This window comes from Lactuca sativa, chromosome 5 (genome assembly GCF_002870075.4).
Source record: "Lactuca sativa cultivar Salinas chromosome 5, Lsat_Salinas_v11, whole genome shotgun sequence".
NCBI classification, from domain to species: Eukaryota; Viridiplantae; Streptophyta; class Magnoliopsida; order Asterales; family Asteraceae; genus Lactuca; species Lactuca sativa.
The window spans coordinates 190,006,318-190,021,511 of NC_056627.2; positions in this window are offsets into that span (position 1 = coordinate 190,006,318).

Below are 15,194 nucleotides of genomic sequence, written 5' to 3' on the forward strand. Positions count from 1 at the left end.
TAATCCTTTAGATTTAAAATGAAGCATAATATTCTCTCCCTTAATTATAGCAAAACAACTTTACAACCCTTACGACTTTGCAAGGTATAACTCTTGTTTTCTATAATTAATATTGCCAACTTGCAATACGTGCCTTAATAATCATACAATCATAAATTTTATGTTCACACTATCATGATGATTATTATAAACATAACACTTATGCTCCCACTAGCTTCGACATGTATTCAGAAACAGCTAACTTCCAGAAAAACAATACTTATTGAATTTCTTAAGTCTATGTTTCTAATACTTAATGCTTTGATAATCTTTTATCAAGGCCTCTTAAACTTATACACCTTTGCCTTAGATAGTTCATATGTGTGTCTAAACAATTAAGATTAATTTCCAAACCTCACAATTCAAATTATGGAAAGGGATACCGTAACCATAATCGAATTCAAGAATGCAATTTTACAATCACTATCTTCTTAAAATCTTTCTTAGTGAAAGCATTTCCTCACAATCATTTTCATGAAGGAGGAAATCTTATGACACTTATATTTAAACGGTGTATGTGTTCCTATCCATGTGAATTTGTTAAAACCAAGGTTTACAACAAATTCAAACTCATATGGACCGAACTTTCTTAATCTCGATTTCTTGCCTTATGGTAGCACAACTGCCCACCACGTCTTCCAAGTAGTTAAGCAGCTCACCTTTTCTTATCAATATACTTTTCATTGATCAAGGTCCTTGCCTTTTATGCATTCAAATGAGAACTCATAGGACTCACATGCATAATTAACTCGATTGGATCGACACAGAAACAAAATAATGTCAACACGATTGGTTGTAAACCTCAACTTGATCAACACGCAACTTGGTGTATTCGATCTCCAAGTCCTTCACTTGACACTTTGTCAATGAATTAGTCTAATTTCCAAATATGAAGTTTCTCATTCATCGTGCAACCAAGTTGCATGATTCCAAGTTTCTGTCCAATTGAAACTTGGGCGATGAGAAACTCTCCCTATTCGGTAAATTCTCGACATTTCCACAAACAACATAATTAAGAATCAAATCCCTTATTGCTAATATTAGAAACCTTCAAACATCAATTTTCATGCATGCCATTGCAAGAATAAATAAATAATATAAAATCAAAATTTATTTTATTGCGGAAAAATTTGTCCTTACAATGCAATTCATTGAAAAACTATGCTAATACATCTTTCTTAGCAATCTAATTCTAACTCTAAGTAGTAGCTCAAGAATCTAATTTTTGACAAATGCGATCGAAATCCATTCCTTCACGGTTAGATTTTGCTCACTTCTTCCCTTAAGCTTCCTCTCTTTTCTTCGATCCTACAAAACATCAATTGTAATCTTATCACATTATGTATTAAGAATCTAGAATAGGAGCTTCAAAGATTTAGTCAACGGATTTTACCTAAAGAAGAGCCATACGTTTTGACTCTCCCATCTCTTAGATCTCTTAGGTAAATAGGGCAGCTTCGTCTCCAATGCCCCTTCTCTTGGCAATAAAAGCAAATTGACTCTTTTGGAACATCACATGGAACTACTTCATACATTTCCTTTCTATTATGATCAAACTTTTGGATCATAGCATGTCTTCCGTTGCCATTGTCTATATCCATAGAGGTCTTAAAGGCAGATTCACCAATCAACTTTGCTTTTTCCATTGTGCCAAACCATTGCTGATTCAGCAACAATAAGCATATAGGTGAGATCTATAAGGGTCACGTCGCAGTTCATCATATAGTACTCTCTTACGAACTCACTATATGAGTTAGGAAGTGACTGAAGAACCCAATCAACAGCCATCTCCTCACAGACAACGGATCCCAACATTCTTAAGCTATCAATTTGTGACTTCATCCCTAGGACGTGTGCACACACCGACTTTCCTTCTTTATGTTTACTTGCCAAAAGGGCTTAAGTGATCTTGAACTTTTCAAGCCTTCGAACTTGTGGGTTAGGGAGAATAATTGGAGGAGGAGGAGGAAGTGAAGTATGATCTCTTGTTCCTCGATCGAATCGTGGAATATCATCTTCACGTGGAATGATTGTTCCACGGGATTGGAGAAGACCATAGTTGTCAAACTTTGACATCTACAAAACGGGAGAAAACAAATTCAAGTTAGTTGATTGATTGAGTCCTTAGTAAATCACCCAAATGAAAAACTAAGGCTAGGACCCAACACAATATTCTACAACTTAGGAGAGGGATGCCGTAACCCAAATTGCAGAACATTTGAAGGTAAGTGAATGACGATTCACTAATTTCCACCATGAAAAACAAAAAAGAAATCTTGGTTTTAAATCTATGAAAACTCCTAGATCCTTTGAGATTCATTGAACACTTCAATAGCATGTTTAAATCTCGATATGCCCCTCTTGTTTGTGACTGGGATGCCGAGGATCACAAAGCGGGTGTGAATAACCATGCAAACTTACATGGTGCCCTCACATGTTACAGTCATCTATTCGATGTGCTGGTAAACCACACACGCTCCACCGAACTATGACAAACATTGAGTCACCCTTTGCTACCTTTGCTTAGAACCATTTAGTGTGCCGGTAAACCACACACGCTCCACTAACGTCTTCGCAAGGGCACAAAGTGTAATTTCATGGAATTACATCAATTCACTTTTTCCTAAGTAACTAAGATTGGGAATTTGTAAAACATTTAGTTACTTTTGTATATCATTATACTTATAATGGAAGGTTTCGTCCTATCCTACCCGTTCGGCTAACGACCCTCCACTAGTCAAGAGTGTGGTGGGTAAGAGTGGATACCCATTCAATCTCCATTTTATAGGTAATTTCCTTAAACACCCCTTATAGACTAGCTTCCTGAATGAGGCCTACTAACGATAAGACTGACTTTTACTCATACATATATATAATGTAAGACTTTTAATTTATATATAGTATAGGGTGTATTTTACACTTTTAAAATATTAGGTGGTTTAATTTAACAATTATACTTTTAATTCAATTAAATTGTTATCCTAAACTTTTATGGATTTATTAAACCTCTTTTAATTATACATCTTAATTAATTAATAAAACCATAAGGGAGTGATTTGAACTTTTCAAAACATTACTAGGGTTTTAGAATTTAACATTCCTAATTAAACTTTTAATCAACTTTTAAATTCCAAAACTTGAGGGCAAGTTTTGAAACATTTCAAAACATTAGGGTTTAGAATTTAAATATACATTAAAATTAAACTATTAATCAAAATTTAAATTCCAAAGCTTGAGGGAAAGTTTTGAAACCTTTTTCAAAACATTAGGGTTTCAACTATTTAAATTTCAAAACAATTAACAAAACTTTTTGGGTTCAAATTTAAACTATAAAACCAAAAAGGGAAAATATGAAACTTTTCAAAGCACAAGGATCAAATAACAAATAATCCAAATTAACATTTAATCACATAATTATCCATATTTGATTTATTTAATGATTTCTTGCAAAACAATTTACTAATTTAATCAAAATAATTAATCAATTATCACATAAGGAAACAAATATTTTATTAATTGATAAATATCTTCAATTAGATCAAGAATATAGTCAAATATATCATAAAATCGGATTTATATTGATCTAATATGATAAGGCAACTATCCTTAAGCAAAAACAGCAAGAAATCCCGAAGTTTACTCCATCTGGCGAGTTGACTCGTCGAGTCAAGCATGGAATCGTCGAGTCAGCATGGACTCGGCGAGTCCAGCCTCCAGAACACCAAAAATCAAATTTTTTAAACATATAATGCATTAATACAATAGAAACCAGTCTAGGCTCTGATACCACTTATGGGTTTTGGTCATAAGACATCCTATGTGCTCATACAAAACCTAATGCTTGGATCTAGGTTTCTCTATTGTACATGCAAGTTATCCAAGACTATAAACCCTAATTCTAGCATTCAAGTAATCATATTAACATGAGAATAGGTTTAAGATGTTACCTTGATTGTTATGTAGCAGTAACAATCCCAAATCTCCTTGTATTGACTTTAGAAAGCTTAGAGTCACAATTGTCACTCCTCTAATGGTTCACAAACACCATAAGCAAGAGGATGAAGAGGAGAGAGGATGGAGGCTGCCCAAAACTTGTTCTAACCCTAAAATAAAGCTTCCCCACGTTTTTGGGTCATAAGGGTCTTATATATAGTGAGGCTATTAGGGTTATCTAACATGGAAACCCTAATTTGGATGCTTAAGCCCTAAGCAACCCATAGACTCCTTTAATTAGGGCCTTGGATGATTTCCTTATGGGTTTCCCCATAGAATTTGTCTACTCCATAATTAAGGCAATCCATAGCCCAAATTACAATTATCTTATAATTATAATTCCAGTCCCTTAAGTTTAATTAATCTCTTTTAGTCACAAAACTAATTACTAATTAATTATTTACTAATATTAATTAAACAATATGATTTCTCCTTTAATATATTATTCCCATAATATATTAATAAATCATATTTAATCCTTTCTCTCCATAGTTCATCCTATCAAGTTGCTTTGGTGAAGGCAACCCAAAAGGACCATGCACCATCAAGTCAAGTACATACCAAAATAGTTATGGACTTAGACACTAATCCAACAAATTTATGCAGGGGCACTAGGGGCCACATGTCAGCACCAGATCGCAACCCTTGGGGAAGAAGGTGTGGTGCCAGATCTCGACACGTGTCGCCCTGTAATTAATCTGAAAATTAATTATTTTGTAAAATTCATAACCTTCGCATACGAGCTCCATTTTGGATGTTCTTTATATGCATGTGTAGCTATCGACATAATCTACAACTTTCATTTAAACTTTGTCAGCTAATTTTGATATTATTTTTAAAGTTATATTTTAACAGGTTTAGACAGTTAAAGTCCGTTAAAAATTCATAACTTTTTCGTCCGACATATGTTTTCAATTGCCTTTATATCGTTAAGATCATATTAACGTGATCTACGATTATCATTTAGATTGTGTTGACTAATATTCAGTCGATCTGAAATTCGATTTTTGAGCTGTTCACTGCTACACTTAATCTTAGAAAAATCACAACTTCTTCAAATGAAGTCAGATTTGGACGTTCTCCAGATGGACACTCTCGTTTTAACATCTACTACGACTTTCCTTTAGATTGCTAAGGCTAAAAAATGTTATGTAAAACATTTACTTGTTACGATACGCGGAACCATGCCGGTTGAGTGTTCTTTATATGTAAGGAATCCTTGTGAGATATACTATAACTTTGGTTAAGATTCATTATCGTAAATAATATTTTATTAAAAAGTCATTTTTAACGTTTATTATCTTTAAATTGACTATCCCCAATTTCATGGCCAGAAAAGACCGATTCATTTATGTTTATTTAAAAATCAGAGTACGCTTTTTGAGGAATAACATTACGGAATTTGTTCCCAAAAAATATGATAATGATATTATCAAAGAATTTCCAAAGAAATGTATTTTATTTGTATTAAAACATTGGGATGTCATCTTTAATACAAAAACATAAGCATAATGAAGTATTACAAGCCTTACAGTAATTAAACTAGTGGCCTAATACTCCTTGACTCTCTCAGCATAATGTATCTTTAATGTCACTACTTGTGATACAATAAACTGAGTGGGACAACCAGGTAGGATCATATTGGAGGTAGGGTCCGTTTGGTATACAAAGTATACTGTTTGGAAATCCCAATCTAAACACCTTACTAAATCTAGCATAGACATCATTCCTATAAGTAGACCAATCAGTATAATGACTTGGAATCACTGATAAATATTGTTTTAGGTTCGTAATAATGATAATGAACTTAAACATAAGTTATAATTAAAGTACGGTAAGCATAACTCAACTTACAAGTGGTATAGCGAGAAACCGGACTCTGTGCGGGCAGAACTTCTAAACCAAAAGCTCTATTTCTCGGGGATTTCTATTACTATGGAGCTTCACTACTAACACCTAGGAAGTGCTAGAGCAAGGCATTGGGGCCTTGGGGTGTTTTTGAGAGAGTAATATGGAATGATGAGAAGAATGGAGTGAATTTCGACTTTTATTTATAGGCTGGAAGTGGTCCAGTACACAGGGTGTACTCAATTTACGCAGGACGTATTGGGGGCCACGTGTCAGCACTAGATCACAAGCTTTGGGGAAGAAGTTTTGGTGCCAAATCGCGACACGTGTCGTGCTCTGGTTAATCCAAAAAATAATTATATTGTAAACTTCTTAACTTTCACATACAAGCTCCGTTTTTTGACATTCTTTATATGGACGTGATCTACAACTTTCATTTAGACTCTGTCGGCTAATTTTAACGTTATTTTTAAATTTATATTTTAACAGGCTAAGACAATTAAAGTCCGTTAAAAATTCATAACTTTGTCGTCTGATGTACGTTTTCAACTACCTTTATATCATTGATTTTTGTTGAAGTTGGGATACCTATGTTACTTTGTCAGAGTTCTCATACAACAACAGTTACGACTTCAGTATTGGTGCACCTCTCTTCAAGATTCTATACGAGAGTAAGTCATACCCCAATATGTTGGGGTGAGGTCAGATAGAGGGTTATACGGAGCACTAAGGCGGTGATCCAAATTACAGAGATGACTCAGTAGGTTAGGCAGAGAGTGCAGGTAGCTTAGAGTCTACGGAAGTGATAGGCAGACGACGTTTTGAGCTGGAGTTCTAGGTTGGGGACATGTCTTTACTGAAAGTGTCACCCTAGAAGGGTGTGATACGCTTCAGGAAGCGGGGTAAGTTAAGACCCCGATTCATTGGGCAATTTCATGTGATAGCCAGGGTAGGCAAGGTGGCCTACCGATTGGATCTACAGGAGGAGCTCCTTCAGATTCATATCATTTTCAATGTTTCTTAGTTATGGAAGTGTTGGTTGATGATAGGAGGTGGTACTGCTAGATGACATCCAAGTCGACGAGCGCCTGAACTACATTGAAAGGCTAATAGCGATTCATGATCGGAAGGCGAAGGCCTTGTGCAACAAGGTGCTTCCATTGGTCAAGGTGCAAAGGCAACATCGAAAGTGTTCCAAGTGGACTTGGGAACCAAAGTCAGAGATCAGGGCACATTATCCGAAGTTTCTTACTTCTACGGGCTTCAAGGACGAAGTCTGATCCAAGTGGGAGAGAATGGTTACACTCGATTCGTGGTAAACTTCCCCTTCTAACCCTTCAATTTTTGATTATGCGACTTTTACCCTTACAGGTAGCGTACCAAGATGGTACATTGGGCGTAAGTGGATTTATCCAAACGACAACGTTTTGAGGGAGTACACCAGGCGTACTCTGAGTACGTGGGGCGTACTCCACCAGGACTCAAACCCTAATCTTTATGGTTTGGACCCTATATATTGCACCTTAAGTTCCATTTCCAACCTTCATCACTTGAAACATTTTCCTTTGCAAAACCTAGCCCCATTATTGCATTTTGACGCTTGAGAGTGTGTTTTTGTGTGTTTCAATGGGAGAAGATGGTGTGGTGAAGCTTGGAAGCTAGAAGAAAGCTTGGATCTGGAAGGCTTGCATCATCCTCAACCTCTAAAAGGTATAAACTTCATATCTTGGTGATTAACTTGATATATCTTGTTGTATGTTGATAATTATGAACTTTTGTCCCCAAATATGGATTTCTTGTGCATGGCATACTATAAAGAAAATGGGTTGTCCTTTTGGATGTTTTTCAAGTCTTAAAAGAATAAAAATGTCTTTTGACCCTTACTTCTTCCCCATGCAAGAGTTTGGTTGTCTTAATGGCTTAAGATTTTGGGATTTTTGGTGTTAAGCACATTAGGTCCATGCAAGACCATAAAGTTGGAATCTTTATGTTCAAGGAAAACATTTGGGACTTGGATTTGTAGTTTGGTCGAAAAAAAGCTTATGCATTAGGCCCTTAATGAGTTAAGAACATTTAGCTGTGTACGTCGGGAATACCATGCGGTACGCCGCGCGTACACGGTTAGGCCCTGTCTATTTTGGTCGCAACCGAGAACGCCCCATGTACTGGAGTGAGTCGACTCGGCTGGGTTGACTTGGTTTTGGTGACTCAGCTGATTTATTGAGTTTGACCAATGTTGGCGTAAGGATATTTTGGATAATTTAGTATTAGTTAAGGATTTACTATAAATTACATAATAAGTGACAGGTAGATCCGATATTCGGGTTCGAGACTTATTTCAACAGAATCTCAACTACAAAATTAACTGGGAGGAATTGTGGAAGGATCTGGAAGCAACATATTAAATCGTTTCCATTAAACAAGAACTTATTAATGGAAATTTAGTAATGTACAAGTTACACGATTGATTTGGGTGAAGTATTGTACAAATTACAAGTTGTTTATTGAATTGCATAATGGGGTTGTCATCGGTCACTCTGGGGGTGGGGGGGGGGGGGGGGTTAGAAGATATACAAACACATGGCTCGATATGTTTTTTTAACCCGAGATGAAAGGATATATAACAAAATGGTGGTTGAATATGATATCTGTCAACGTTATAAATATTCAACTTTAGCACTGACTGGGTTGTTACAACCATTTTAGTTACCAGCAAAGGTATGTTAAAAAATTACCATGGATTTTTTTGAGGGATGAAATGAGATATTACAAAAATGGTGGTTGCATATGATATCTGTTAGTGTTAGAAATATTCAACTTTAACAATTTCATCATCAAGATTCAAATTTTATATGTCCATAAGAAAGATCAAGGTGAACAAGGTATGGATCTGCAAGCTCTAATGCAACCAAAACTTCTCCAATGAGCTCATTCTTCTCCAACATGCACAATAACACTCAAAAGCACTTAAAAACAACTTCTTTTGCTCACAAGGCTCGAACTAGGGTTAGGTTTTTAAAGGAGGATGTTGAAGGGGTGGAGGTTGAGAATGGAAATGGTTTGCGGGAGTTAAGGAGCTTAAATAGGGCTCAAAACCCTAAAAATAGGGTTTGGCATCTGATCACGTACGCCCAACGTACCAAATGGCACGCCTAGTGTATGCTCTTGAATATGCGTTTTGATCAGCTAGTACGCCCAACATACTACAACCACCAACACCAAATTCAAACTACTATAACTTCTTCGTTTCAACTCCGATTTGGGAATACATTATATCCATAGAAATGTATTGAAGAGCCCCAAATTATTATCTAGATATCTTGGACTAAATAAAATTCTTGCAAAAAAAATCCATATTTCATGCGAGAAGCCGACCAATGACTTTTCTCATTTTATCTTTCGGCCAAAAACACAATTCAAGGGTTAGATGTCTAATATTTACCTTCTTAAGGTACAAAGCCTTTACACAATCAAATTTTGGCCCACGAACCTGAAATGAGAATGACAGGAAACATGATGTTACACAAACTTGTAACAATACGAACAAGGGTCAAGGTATGAGCTTTATACCTTCAATAACTCAGAAATATGAAGGAGATGGTGGATCCAAGCTAGCTTCTTGCTGTTGGATTATGTGTCTAAGCCCATAACTATACTTGGTATGTACTTGAATCGATAGTAGCATGGTACTTTTGGATTGCCTTCATTATAGCAATTTGATAGGATTAATTATGGAGAAAAAGGTTGATTATGATCTACTAATATATTATAAGAATAATATATTAACTGAGAAATCAAATTATTTAATTTGTATTAATGAAGAATTAATTTGGAATTAATTTAGTGATCAAAAGAGACTGATTAAAATAACGGTGACCGATTATGTAAATCAGTGATAGTTGTAGTTTGGGCTAATGGACCATATTGATAAGTGGTGGATGAAAAATCTATGAGAGTCCATAAAGATTTCATCCAAAGCATTTCATGTGGAGGTCCATCTGTTTCTTAGGGCCTAAGAAAGGGAATTAGGGTTTCCAAGTTGAAAACCCTAGAAATCTCAACTATAAAAGGAACCCCATCGCTCCAAAATCGGCACCTATGCATTCATAAAGAACCCTAGCTAATTTTAGGGCCTCCCACCTCTCTCTCTATCTCTCATATTCTTCCATTGATACTTGGTGTTTGTGACTCATTAGAGGTGCAACAATTGAGGCACTCTTGAAGGTTAAGATCAACTAGCTACAAGTGAAAGGTATTCTTCTAATCTTGTTTATGTTATGGATTTCGAAAATAACATGCTATTTTTAGGGTTTATGCTTTGGATTATTATTTGCATGTATAACTTGAGAAAAACCTAGATCCAAAGTATGAGGGTTGCATGTACACCATATGAATGTTGTAGTGCTCAAAACCCCTCAGTGGAATTAGAGCCCATGGTGTTTTTCTGTTATATGATGCAATTGTAATGTTTTTCAAAGTTGGAGAAATTTTCAATTTTGTATTCTGCCTGATGAACACGACGTGTTCAGAGTTTAACACGACGTGCCATGGCCTGTCATGACGTGGTATCGGGTCTGTTGGCAGAGTTTTCGAATCTTAGGACTAAATTAGATTTGGATAATTACCATAATTTGTTTTTACTGATTAAATCCAAATTTTGTAATATGGTAATAAATATCCCCATCTAATTAAAGGATAATTATCAAATTTTAAGATAGTTACAAGATTATGTGATAAATTAATTATTTGTAAAATTTGATTTGAATTATCTTACCATATAAACTAGATTAGGTCAAATTTTTGATAAAGATTAAATTATATGATTAATTTAATTATTATAAATTTGATCTAGAAAGGTTTTGAAAAGTTTCAATACTTGCCCTCAAGCTTTGGAATTTAAAACCCCATTAAAAGTTTTAATTATGAAATTTTAAATTCTAAAACCCTAGTGTTTTAATAGTTTAAAATACACCCTCATGGATTTTATTGAATTAATTAAGTGTTTAATTAAAAGAGAGAATTAATAAATCCATAATAATATGGTTTAAAACTGTAACATCCCGAAATTTAGGTAAGGCTATTTAGCACTTCCCTTTTTGTCAAATAGTGAAGATTAGTCCCTTGAGTGAGTTCTTGTAGCACATGAGTACGCTGGGCGTACCGGAGTGTACGCTACGCGTACTCATGCGCTTAATTTGGACGCAGACTCGCCTGCGTATGCTAGGCGTACTCAAGGTTACGTTGGGTGTAAAGGGTCCAGATGCAAACCCTAAATGTTTTGCTTGTGCACTATTTATAGGATGCTAAGGCTCATTTCCCAGCCTCCATATCATTGAGTGAAACCCTAAGAGAGAGCCTTCCATCGTTCTTAGCTTGAGTGTGTGTGTTTTAGAGCTAAAAGTGTCTTCGTGTGTTAGTGAAGAAGAAGGAGAAGAGCTTGTGGAGGCTAGGGCTTGAAGTGCAAGTTTGGATCTGAGATCTACAGAGAAAGGAGCTTCATCTAGAGGTATAAATTTCAAAACTTTCCTCTTTATTTGGTTTGATGAGTGCATGGACCATTTCTAGGGTTAAAAGTCCCAAAGGTGGAGACTCTATGAGTGTAATGTACTCCATGGACCTAGATCTGTCCAATTTCACTGTTATTTGTGTTATAGATCCATAAAGTCTCCATCTTGGTCATTGTTATGAGGTTATGCTTGAGTTATGAGCTTTCTAGAGTTGGGAAATGGAATGTTATGGGTGTTAGTGACTTGTTCAGCCATGCAAAGGATTAAAGTCACCAACTTTATGGATTAAGAGGCTTAGAAATGTTCAGATCTAGAAGTTGGTCGTGGGTCTTAACTGTTTAAGACCTCAAGAGCTTAGAGTCTGAAACTGGGAGTTACACGGGGCGTAATCCCAGTACGCGCGGCGTAAGGGGTCGCGCACCCTGTTTCTGTGAGGACGTCGGGTACGCCCATCATACATGTTTGGTACGCGCAACGTAGCCCGGAGATTTGAATTTTATTGACTTTTAGGGTTTGGTCAACTTTAGAGTCTTTGAGCCATGGGAGGGGTAAAATGGTCTTTTATCTGTTGACAGCGGAGGAGGTCCGTGCAGCACCCGATGTCGTGGCTGGTATGTATTCTTTCATCTGTTTATTTTGAGTTTGTGGTGTTATTCTTATATTATGATATGTATAGGTACATTTCTTGTGGCTAATATGCTTATATTATATTATTTTGAGGTCCGCGCAGCACCCGATGTCGTGGCTGGTATGTATTCTTTGGTTTTATTTGACTCGGGTGCGAGTCGGTCTTTTGTGTAGTTATCCTTTATTCAGCACGTCGATATTCATCGAGAGGCATTGAGTCGACCTTTGTATGTCTCCATAGCTGACGAGAGAGCGGTGTATGCCACTGAGGTGATTTGATTATGTGTACTCGAGATCTTTGGCGTTGCGTTTCCAATTGATTTGTTCCCGATTGCCATGGGAGATGTATGTGTCATTGTGGGCATGGACTGGTTGAGTAGATTTGGAGCGATTGTCGACTGCGAGCGACAACTGGTGACTATACGAGACCCTAGTGGGGGAGTTCTTGCGGTTTATGGCGAGGGTACCCGATCTGGGTCGGCATTTTGCTCAGCCGCAAGAGCGAGGCAGAGTGTACAGCAGGGTTGTAGTGGGTTTGTGGCTTATGTGATGGATACGAGGGTAGGTGCAGAGAGACCGAGGTCGGTTGATGAGGTCCCGATAGTGCGTGAGTTCCTGGATGTTTTCCCCGAGGAGTTGTCAAGTGTGCCTCCCGAGAGGCAGGTGGAGTTCCGTATCGATTTGGTTCGGGGGCAGCGCCCTATCGCCTTGCACCTCCAGAGATGCAGGAGTTATCCTCACAGCTTCAGGAGTTGCTGGGAAAGGGGTTTATACGGCCGATTAGCTCGCCGTGGGGAGCACCGATCCTTTTCGTCAAGAAAAAAGATTGTTCACACTGGATGTGCATTGATTACCGGGAGTTGAACAAGCTAACCGTCAAGAATCGTTACCCCTTACCGAGGATCGACGATTTGTTCGATCAGTTGTTGGGAGCATCTTGGTTCTCCAAGATTGATTTGAGGTCTGGATATCATCAGATAAGGGTGTGTGACGAGGATATTCAGAAGACAGCGTTCAAGACTCGTTACGGGCATTACGAGTTCGTGGTGATGCCTTTCGGGCTAACCAATGCATCGGCGACGTTCATGGATCTCATGAACAGGGTGTGCAGGCCAATGTTGGATCATTCGGTGATCGTATTCATTGATGATATATTGGTGTATTGGAGATCCAGAGAGCAGCATGTGGAGCATTTAAGAGATCCTTGGAGTTTTGAGATCGGAGAGGCTTTACGCCAAATTCTCCAAGTGCGATTTCTGGTGGCGAGAGGTGCAGTTTCATCGACACCTCGTCAACCAGAACGGTAGATTGGTCGATCCAGCCAAGATTGAGGCGGTGATGAGTTGGGAGGTGCCGAGATCCCCTTCGGAGATCAGGAGGTTCCTGGGGTTGGTCGGTTATTATCGGAGATTCATCCCGGATTTCACCAGGATTGTTGTCCCTCTCACCAGGCTGACCTGGAAGGGCGTGGCTTTTAGTTGGGGCCCGAAGCAGCAGGCCTCATTCGAGACACTTCGCCATAGATTGTGCGAAGCACCAGTGTTAGCCCTTCCGGAGGGAATGGATTATTTTGTGGTATATTGTGACGCGTCGATATCAGAATTGGGTGCAGTGCTGATGCAGAGGGGTCATGTGATAGCATACGCATCGAGGTAGTTGAAGCCCCATGAGATGAGGTATCCTACTCACGATTTGGAGTTGGGGGATGTGGTGTTCGCCCTCAAGATCTGGCGCCACTCTTTGTATGGGGTTCGGTGTACCATATACACGGACCACAAGAGCTTGAAGTATCTGATGGATCAGCCCAACCTAAACATGCGACAGAGGAGATGGTTGGACATGGTAAAGGATTATGAGAATGAGATCCTATACAACCCGGGAAAGGATAACGTGGTAATCGATGCCTTGAGTTGTAGGGCAGAGAGTCCCCTATTACGAGAGGTTTGTTTGAGGATGACAGTGATGAATCCGGTTTTGGACACCATTCGGGAGGCCCAGGTAGTGGCTATGAGACCGGAGAACCGTAAAAGGGAGCAGGTGATCGGTCAAATATCTGAGTTCGTTGTCGATAGCCATGGGCATATGAGTTTCCAAGTCTGGATTTGGGTGCCGTATGAGGGCGGGGCACGTGCCATTTTGATGGAGGAGGCGCATAGGTTGAGGTTTTCGATCCATCCCGGGACACTAGGATGTGTTTGGACCTGAAAAGAGACTATTGGTGGCCCTGTATGAAGAGAGATGTTGCGTGGTTTGTAGAGAGGTGCTTGACCTGTTGTAGGGTGAAGGCTGAGCACCAGCATCCGCATGGCGAGTTGCAGCCGCTTGAGGTTCCCGAGTGGAAGTGGGAACAAATTTCCATGGATTTTATCACTAAATTTTCAAGGACTGCGAGAGGAGTTGATGCAATTTGGCTGATCGTTGACCGACTGACAAAGAGCGCTCATTTTCTTGCTATCAGTGAGAGCTCTTCTGGAGAGAGGCTGGCAGAGGTGTATGTGAGGGAGGTGGTATCGCGACATGGTGTACCGATCTTGATTGTGTCAGATCGAGATGTGCGTTTCACTTCCAGGTTATGGAAGACGTTCCATGAGGAATTGGGAACTAGATTGCATTTCAGTACCACTTACCACCCACAGACGGACGGACAGAGTGAGCGGACGATTCAGACACTCGAGGACATGCTTCGGGCATATGTGTTGGATTTCGGAGGGAGTTGGGACACATATCTGCCTTTGGCTGAGTTTTCCTATAACACCAACCACCATTCGAGCATTGGTATGTCTCCCTTTGAGTTGTTGTATGAGAGGAAGTGTCGGACTCCCATCTGTTGGGGAGAGGTGGGGCAGCGAGTGATGGGTAGCACTGAGATAGTGCTTCAGACGACAGAGCAGACACAACAAGTTAGACAGAGATTGCTGACGGCCCAGAGTCGCTAGAAGAGTTACGCGGATAGGTGTCGGTCCGAATTCGTGTTTCAGGTTGGAGATTTTGTACTATGAAAGTGTCTCATTGGAATGGAGAGATTTTTTATTGTGTGTTCTTTTGCATGATGTGATTTGTATGTGATTTATGCTATGTATGTTTTAGAGTTTATAGAGTTAGGACCGGAAGGTCCACAGAGATAGGGCCAGAAGGCCCACATAGTTATGGGACGGGAGGGTCCCACTGAGACACATTGAC